This window comes from Empidonax traillii, unplaced genomic scaffold (genome assembly GCF_003031625.1).
Source record: "Empidonax traillii isolate 1590-97213 ecotype Southwest subspecies unplaced genomic scaffold, ASM303162v1 scaffold614:size843888, whole genome shotgun sequence".
NCBI lineage: Eukaryota > Metazoa > Chordata > Aves > Passeriformes > Tyrannidae > Empidonax > Empidonax traillii.
The window spans coordinates 369,917-379,095 of NW_020955807.1; positions in this window are offsets into that span (position 1 = coordinate 369,917).

The following is a 9,179-nucleotide window of genomic DNA, read 5'->3' on the forward strand; positions in this document are numbered from 1 at the left end:
GCTGTTACCTGCTCAGGATCTTGCAGGCTGTATTTGATATCTAACTGCACCTATAATGTTGCTTTAAAAATGCCAGCTTTGTTGTAGGAAAATATAAAGCACGGTAAGTTTTGGCAGTGGGGATGCGGGTATTGGTTTGTGATCACTTTGCTCTCCACACCTGAGACCCCCTTAGTTCATTTATTTAGCATCTTCCTACACCAGGGAAGTACCTGGACACCTCAGCCCATCCCCAGGCCCCAATACTGGACATAAGACCATCCCATTCCTAAAAATACCAGACTGCTGATACAGGGGAATAATCCCAGTTAGTGTGTGGGAGCAGGGAAAAACCTTTTGGAGTCAACTGGCATGTTCAAACCAAACTGCAAAGATGAAAGAAACATTTTTTGATAGCCCCAACAGGACAACCCAGTAGTGCCCTAACACACTACCACTCACTGGTGGGAAGTGGCTGATTTCCCATGTGCCACCAATCCTCTTGATTTTCTTCCTGAACTGCTTTGGAATATAATGGATCCCCCACAGACAGTGGAAGATTTTCAGGTCCCTCAGCTTTAGCAGCTCTGTCCTTCTCACACGGTGTGCAGATCCCTGTTCCTCAGTGCTCCATCAGCCTGAGCAACCTCTTACTCCTCCTGCTGCAGGGATTTGGGTCTCCCTGGGAGAGGGGGCATGGAATTTGGGGAACTTTAGGAAAGGCTGGCTCGCAGGCACTGCCCTGGGAGGGCTGGGCAGCAGGTCGCCAGTTTGATGCCTGGCTTGTTTCTGGTAAAATGGTGCATTGTGGGCTCAGAAACACACAGAGGTAGTTGAGAATCATGGACTGGCTTGGGATGCAAGGGACCTTAAAGACCATCTAGTTCCACCACAGCTAAAAGGGTAATTATCTGAGAAATACAGTTCATTCCCCTCCTCAGAAAAAAAAAGGCATTTCAAATAAAACTAGACTGTGCTGGTTGCTGAAGAATTTTATGTCCTCTGTTCTCATGCAAACATCTTTTTGCAAGAATTAGCATTTTGGGATAGTATTTTCTCAGCGTGTTGTTGGGGATTTTACAGGAACATCGAGTACAAGCACATTTTTAGGAGTTCTCTGAGGCATGAGAAAGGGAATTGAGAAGCTCTTTTCCCTTTATGTGGATAAAATAAGAGATGTAGCTGTGTTGTACCCATGCTTGTACACATTCCTACTTATATTAAACTAAAAATCCTATGTTTGAAGCATGGCACACCAGTCTGCCTACATGGAGGATTAGGCCTCATGCTGAAATTTCTTCTTCATTTTCTAAATCAAGTTATTTGAAACATTACACATTTTCCACAGAAGGAACATTTATTTTCCTCTCTGCAATACTTAAATCCTCCAGCCCAATTACAGCTCCTTTTGCCAACCTCTTAAAACTCATTTCTGCCACTAAAGAAGCAGCCTCTGGACTGCAGCGTGGCCAGCAGATAAATCCCTGCTGAGAGCAATTTATGGGGCTGTTGGTTCAGGAAACCACTACCCACCACTTCCCAAATGAAACCAAAGCCATCAGTCCTTCATGTTCTCCCTCGTGGTCCAAGGGAGGAACTAACCCTTTGCCACAGCTCCATCTTAGTGCTTTCTTCCATCTTGGTGGAAGAACTGGGATGTATTCCTGGCCATGCTCTGGGAGTAGTGGGGAGGTGCCTGGACCAGTTGCCTTCTGAAATAGGAGTGACATGAGACGTGACCTGGCCTCGCCTTTTGGTACTTGGAGTAGCTTTGTCTTCCATGTGTCTGCTGGAAGTCACCAGGAGGTTGTGTTTTGGCATTTTGGCAGAGGGGGAAGATTCCTGCTTGGGTAGCACAGACTCCATGTAGCAGCTACTTGAATTTGACCTGTATTGCTACTAACAGTTCAGCTTTAAAAGGTTTTTCTGCATAATTTTTCTTTAAAAAAAAAAAAAAAAAAAAGCACAACAAAACAACTCAAAGCTTCAAAAACAGACAGGGCTTCTATTTTGGCTCGAATGTATAAAGTTGTGAAGCCTAATAAAGAGTCTTAACCTCTGTGAAAGAAGACTTTTCTAAGAGATAGAGCCCCAACCCTCCTCTAATGGCAGCGTTTCTACAGTCTGAGAAAAGGCTATTAGGAAGATACTGCCTTGCAGTGCTATAAAAATGAGTTAAAAGCCATTTTGCTGCCAGGTATTTTATATCTTCAGCTACTCTGAAAGAAACCTGTCGCCTCTTATAAATTTGAGAGAGGGAAACATGTGCAACACATCTTTATAGGGAGAAAATGAAAAAGGAGAGGTTGCTTGATGTATTATATATAGTATCACCCACAGGTTTCAGTATATGAAAATGCTATTAAATATTTAAAGTGTTATTATGTGTGCTCCTTAATACCAAGTGATGCAAGATCAGCTGTGCATGAAAAATAAGGACATTATCAAAGGGAACTGCACCTACCGAAGGTATTGTCTGACTAATGGATTTGCTGCCCTTGTGTCCTTGGACATCTTTTCCCTCTCACTCCTGATCTTGGGTGTTTAGTTGTCTGCAATGGACACCCTTTGGCCTGAGGCTTCTCTGCCTTTGCTGAAGTCAGACTTTCAGGAGTAGGCTGGCTACGTGCACAGATCCATGTGCTCTCCCTGGATGTGTTACCCTGCAGTATTTCACCTGGGAGGGCTCTGCAGGGCTGACCAGCTTTGACACAGTGGCAAGCAAGGGTGCTGTGTCTGTGCCATGGCGTGCACGTGGATGTGCTTTGGAATTCCTGCTCACTCTTGATTAGCTCTGCTTGCTTTACCTGGGTCACACGTTTGACTCAGGAGTTTATTTCCTATTTCAGGGGAGCAACTTTGTGGGTAGATAATCATTAGTCAGGTGTCTGCAAAGTACATTCCCATTCCCAACCCTTTTGTCATTTAAACAGCAGCCATTCTGACACAGCTGTAGCCCCAAGGGAACAAAGAGCTGCCAGGACCTCTCAAGGAAGCTGTCTAATCTCTCTACACCTCCATCTGCCCCATTCTCACATCAGTGAGCAAGAGAAAGCTCTATGTTCTTCTGTGGCAACCAGTTTAACCCACCACAGCTTATACAAAGTGATAGATGCAGAGAAAAGGTTGCACTTGGAAACTCTGCTCCAAAGACCCTCTAAACCATCCTGGCTGGCTGTGCCAAAACAGCTCTGGAGGACACCTAAAATACATCCAGCTGTCACTGCTGCACCAAACCCCGAAGGGCTGGGCCTGATTGAACAGCACAGTCCAACAGCCAGTCCAAAGGATGGGAGCAGTCACCCAGTGAAGAGAATTCACAGGCTCACTGGTAACTGTTTAACAGCTCAGTAATTAAGGAATATAGAGATCTTCAAATCCTCAGGCAATAAAACACCCTAATATTTGTCTAAACTCAGGGATCTGCTCGTTATTAGTGTAACTGCCACAGTTTGTGATCCATTAGTGCACTATTTTATACAAAACACCATAATAGCTTTGTGATTTACTCTCGCTATTTAACACCCTTTCCAACAGCAACATTTTTGGCAGTGATTTGCTTGTTGCAAGTGTTCAGTAGAGAACCATTTTGTCGCCGCCAGTAATTGCCACCTCTCCAACAATTTCAGCCTTTTAGGATCGGTTTTAAGAGAACTTTATGCAGAGCTACATATGAATATTCATCAAGTATTGTAATACAAATATGACTGGTGGAGTACAATAGATCAGATTGAGAGAAAAAGATCCTTACTCGTTACAGTATACTTCTAAAATATAAAAGGAATTATTACTAGTGTACTTCAGATACAAAAAGCAAAGGCACCTGGGTTTCTATCAAACTTATTCTCAGAGTCTTTGTAGTGTCATTCTGGCATATATTATTTTTAGGTGGCACTTACATGTTTATTTTACTCCAGGTTCAACCTAAAAGCTTCCTTTCACCTAAAAGCTTCCTTAAAGACAATAAAATCAGAAGCCAGTGCAAGCCTTGCTAGTCAGCAGGCATTTACAGCAGACAAGTCTTACACAGGAGAAGTGTGGGAGAAAACATGGATAACCAGAGCTTGTTTCCATAAGCAGGACAACTTTCCCAACTGTTTAATTGGGCTGTGCCACACACAGGACAAACCCCCGACAAATGTGTTTTGAAAGGCACAAAAATGGTGTTTGTAGAACCAGAACTCGTGCAAAAGGACCAACTTCAGATCAGTAAATTCCACAGTTTGCAAGACTATGAGAAGCTGACAAGGGCAGAAATATGGAGATAAAGCATATGTAGTAATCCCTGCACATACAGCCCTTGGAATGTCATACAGAGAAGAAAGCAGGAGCATTTACCACAAGTAGTCTTTTAGATCTCTCACCACTAAAATTGATTTGCCACAGGAGAAAAACCAAGACCCAGCCAAGTGATATGAACTGGTACAAAGCAGCAGAGCAACACTAAGGGACAATCTCCCTCCTTATTGGGTGCAAGGGGAAAAGTGATGGAGGATGAGGACAAGGCCGAGGTTTTTCAGTGTCTTTTTTGCCTCAGTCTTTAATGCTAACAGCAGCTGCTCTGGAAGACAGGGAGCAGAATGAAGCCCCCATAATCCAAGGAAAACCAGCCAGTGATCTGCTCCAGCACTCAGACACACACAGGTCCATGGGATCCACCCGAGGGGATGAGGGAGCTGATGAGGCTGTGGCTGATCCCTCTAAGGTACTATTTCTGTTTCATATCATTTATCAGCACGATATGACCAACTGGCAAAGGAACACCAGCAAGATTACAGATAGTCCTGCTCTGCCCTCTGCCACTGAGGACACTCATTTTATTCCCTACTTCATATGTTTATGCTGGCATGAATAAGCAAAGCAGTCTAATACACAAGTGATTTAACCTTTCTCCTTCTTAAGCAAATCATTTTAAGACATAATTACAAGTAAACATTTAAAATTCGCTCAGAGTGTAAACAGCTTAAACATATAAATACACAATTAATGCTGAATGGTTTTTTTCCATTAGATACTTCTGAACTTACATCACAGAGAGTAAAGACAAATTCAGTTTCTGAATCCATTTCAGTGCCATTTGAAGAGACAGAAAATTTTCCTCTGAAATTTGTTCTCATGACATGATTTAAATAAACACAGAACTTGCTGTAATTGCTGTAAGACAGCTAAAAATAATGAAGTGCCTGTGTGTATCTAAGCGGAATGAAGCAAGCACTGGACCACATCTGCACATGCCCTGTGCTTGTAATTGGATCAAGACTGACACAAGACCTCTGATCCCAGTTTGGGGTCCCCTAAGAGGTCCAGAAGTTCATGAATACTCAGTGCCAAAATAGCCAAAGGGAAGCCCCAGGTATTTACCTGCCTAGACTGCAACAGAGGAATTGAGCTCTGATCTGCATGCTGAGCTATTCTTTGAGAAACACGGCTAAATCAACTATTCAACATCGGATTCAACATCCTACCTTCCTCAAGGAGGAGGGCAAGCAGCTATAATTCAACCTAAGTTTGCTTTAAAACACTGAGTTCTAAAAGACTTCCCGACTTCCACATTCCAGTGGCTGTTTTCAGTAGTGACACATCAGAAAAACCACACTGCAGGATGGGAGGCCAAACCAGAACACTGTTCTTCTAACTTGAGGCGGATACAGGCATTTATAAACAAACCTGAATTAGTTGAGGTGACTTATATTGCAGGCAGCGAAGAGGGAAATCATGATTGATTAATTTTGGGGGGTAAAAAGCTACAGATTTTGCTCAGTGACCTTTCTGTGCAGCCCAGCCTGTTTTGAGCTGCTAAGTATCACCAGACTTAACATCAAGTTTATCACCAAGTTGTGATGTCTCCTGTATCCGTGCGGTGTTTCAATATCTAAGGATGTATTATTGATGCTGACAGCAGAATGGGAACTTCCCTCGCCTTCCTATAGAATATCTAGTGGCCACTTCGAGGTGGTTTTTGTACCAGGCATGCAAAGCTGAGAATCCAGCAAACAGTCTTCCCTTGCAGCCACGCTCCGAGGCCTTTTCCCCCCCCCCCCCCCAGCTTTCTTTTATCCACTCAAGTGAATGTCTGCCTTGTTCTCAGGATGCCTGCTCCTCACACAAGTGCCTGAAAAGCTTTGGGAATGAATGCTAAGTGGCATGTGAGATCATCTTGAGTGAGAGATTGAGCCTGAAAGCTCTCCAGAAGCTCCGACTTCCTCTCCGAGCAGGAGAATATGAAATATGTCGGCCCCAGCTACTCTGACCACTCATTTATGCTAATGGGCTTTGATGGGAACATCTCTCATCAACAGTTTTTAATGCCTCTGAAGAGTGTCTCAGATTCTGAACAGGCCTAATAGTGTGGGGAACTGAAAGATATCCAGATGAATTATGCCCTCTCAGGATCATTATCCTGCCATTCCCTCCTTGTTCCAACAGTATCTTGTGTTAGAGAAACCCCAAATGCACATCGGAGCCTGAGCCATTCCGAGACCCTTTTAGCTCTCATTAGACCTTGGTTTATTCTGCCCGTACAATTTACTCTGAAATCTGATATGTGGGGAAACAGGGATGGGACCTCAATGTGAATATCAACAGCCACAGCAATTTTGATTAGAATAAAGGGCATTTGTGAGGAAAAGCCATTCATTCCTTAGAACATCCAATGTTCTCCCAGAGTGAAAAAGCAACTGCCTCAATGAAACATTGAGATAGATCCCAATCTATCTAGATAGAATCCCTGGTTTGTGCTTCCCCAATTTTCCAAAGATACATTGAATTCCAAGTGAAATAGAGTTTCTGGGAGACTTCCCAAAAAGCTCTTTTCTCACACAATTTCATAGATGAAAAGGGAGGAAGAAAGTTCAGAGGAGCAGGCAGAAATGATATATAGCACTTACTAGTGTTTATAAAAAAGTAGAAACCATGAGAGAAGCAAAGGGACAAAGAATGTAATCTCTTAAAAAAAGCAGTAAGGTCAGAAGAATCCACGCACAATAAGATCTTAACCAGAGATCTTTAGAAAATTAAAAAAATTACACCAAACTAAACCCCTGAGACAACAAACTTTCTGCTTCCTGAAGGCAGAAAGATGCTGGTGAAAAAAAAAAAATAAACCCCAAACCAGTCAGGTAATTTCGGAAAGCTCAGCAAAAGCAGCAGATGTAACAGTATACAAAGGACGGGTTGTGCATGTAATGCAGAAAACATAACAAAGAGCTGAGTGCCACTTAAATTGTGTCTGGTGCTCCTTACTCAATGGCTCTAATGCTCCACCAGAGATTGGAAAACACTGATTTAGATGTGGGTTAGATCAGACAAGTCCATGCCATCAGGTCTGATCACACTCGTTCAACTCTCCCTGATATTGAAACAATAATAAATGAGAATACCAGTGGCAAGTGAAATCACCCAGAGAGAGGAAACCCCCAGATCTTCACAGCCATGCTGGTTCTGAGCCTACAGCAGCGTGGTTTGGGAAATGAGCTGGTTTTAAGTAACAAGCTCCAGAGGGTTTCCAAAGCACTCCAGTTGCTCCCTGAGAAAGGCAGGGCTGCTGGGGGCAAGCACCAGAGGAATGGAGCCCTGCAGGCTCCTCATCTAAAGCTGGGCCCACTTGTCCAGTGCAGGGCTGCCAGTGTGCTCAGTCAAGCCAGAACTGCCTTCTTCCCAGGAAAGAAGGGAGACTGGCTTAATAAGAGGTGCATTCCTATGGTCATAGGTAATTAGCAAACAGAAAACCATCCGAAGGTTTTGGCAAGCCCAGGCAATAATGACTCACAACAACAGCTTCTTTAGCCAAGAAACTTTCTCTACCTCTTCAGTTCCTCCTTTCTGTTACGTCCAGAGCGGTTGTCAACTTTTCACTCGGTTGCCCTGCAATTGTGGTCTGTGTTTGGAGAGGACAAAAGTTAATCGAGGGGGGTAAATCGATACAGACCAAATAAAACTCCACTCCCCTGACAGCTGCGGGTCCTTGGTAAGCAACAGCAGGATGATCTCAGAGTAAGTCCTGATGACAGGATGCTTCCATTTCATATTTATTTGTTCATCTCTGTCATCATACTACAACTCCAGGCTCCACTCCTGGATTCTGCCAACCCGTTCCTTATTTCAGCGACTGATTTTTGGAGATAAAGGAAGGCCTAATAAATGGATCACAAGACTAACAGTAAACAATTTGAGGTTTAATCCTGGTTTAGCTTTGAAAAAGAACCACACTTCTCGTAACTCTGTGTCACACCTGTGACAACAGTTGTGCTCTGTAGATGTGCAAGGGTTAATTAGTTACAACTCCCCTTGAAAAATATAAAATGCTACCTGAGTGCTAAATGCCATAAATTCCTCCCATAATGAACTGGCGTAATTCCTAGACTTGATTACAACTTGTCCAAAAACTATGCATAATTCATATTGTACACAGAAAGGTCCATCATCCATTAGCTGTGACCTTGAGAACAGATATTAGCCTAAGTAATCCACTAAGTATTTTGCTCTCTCTAAAATGGCCCAGAATTAATAGACTGTAAAATACATATCTTTATTCTGCCCTACCTTTGCTTGCACTTAGTATGGCAATAAAAGTTGAGCATGAATTATGAAAGGCTCACATGCCATGAGAGAAAATTGGCATTCAGTCTGTTCAGACAAAATGCCAAAATAGTTAATAATTTGAGTAACAGCACTGCTCTGATTATGAAGGTGTATTTCAATACTGTATAGCAATGCAGCTTGAGAGCCTCATTGGAGTTAACAAGTTACCACATTCTTAGAAAGGGTATCATCATTTTTGCAAAGAAGAAAAAGAAAGGATAAAGTTAATTAAACTGCCCAAGATGAAATAAGGGCCAGGCTGAGCTAAAAGAAAAAAATGTGATCAGTGTCCCAAGATGCTGGTTAACAGTCACACCTCCATCTATCTTATCAAAGGATATCCTTTCTGATATAGTTCTTACTTTATCTTATTTGGCAGGAATTAAAGTCTCCAGAGTGGTCACACGGAGATGCACAACTCTGAAGGAAGCAGATATTAGGATTGGGAGGAAATAGCTGTTCATATTATAAATTCAGACAGCTCAGTGGAAGAGCAGTAAAAGGAGACAAAACACCAGACTGAGTTTGCAACAGGAACATAAATGTTTGTGAGAACAAGTCTCCAGCAATGGCTTCCCTGGAATATCAAGGTCAATCAAAAAAAGCAATCCTGGAAGAGA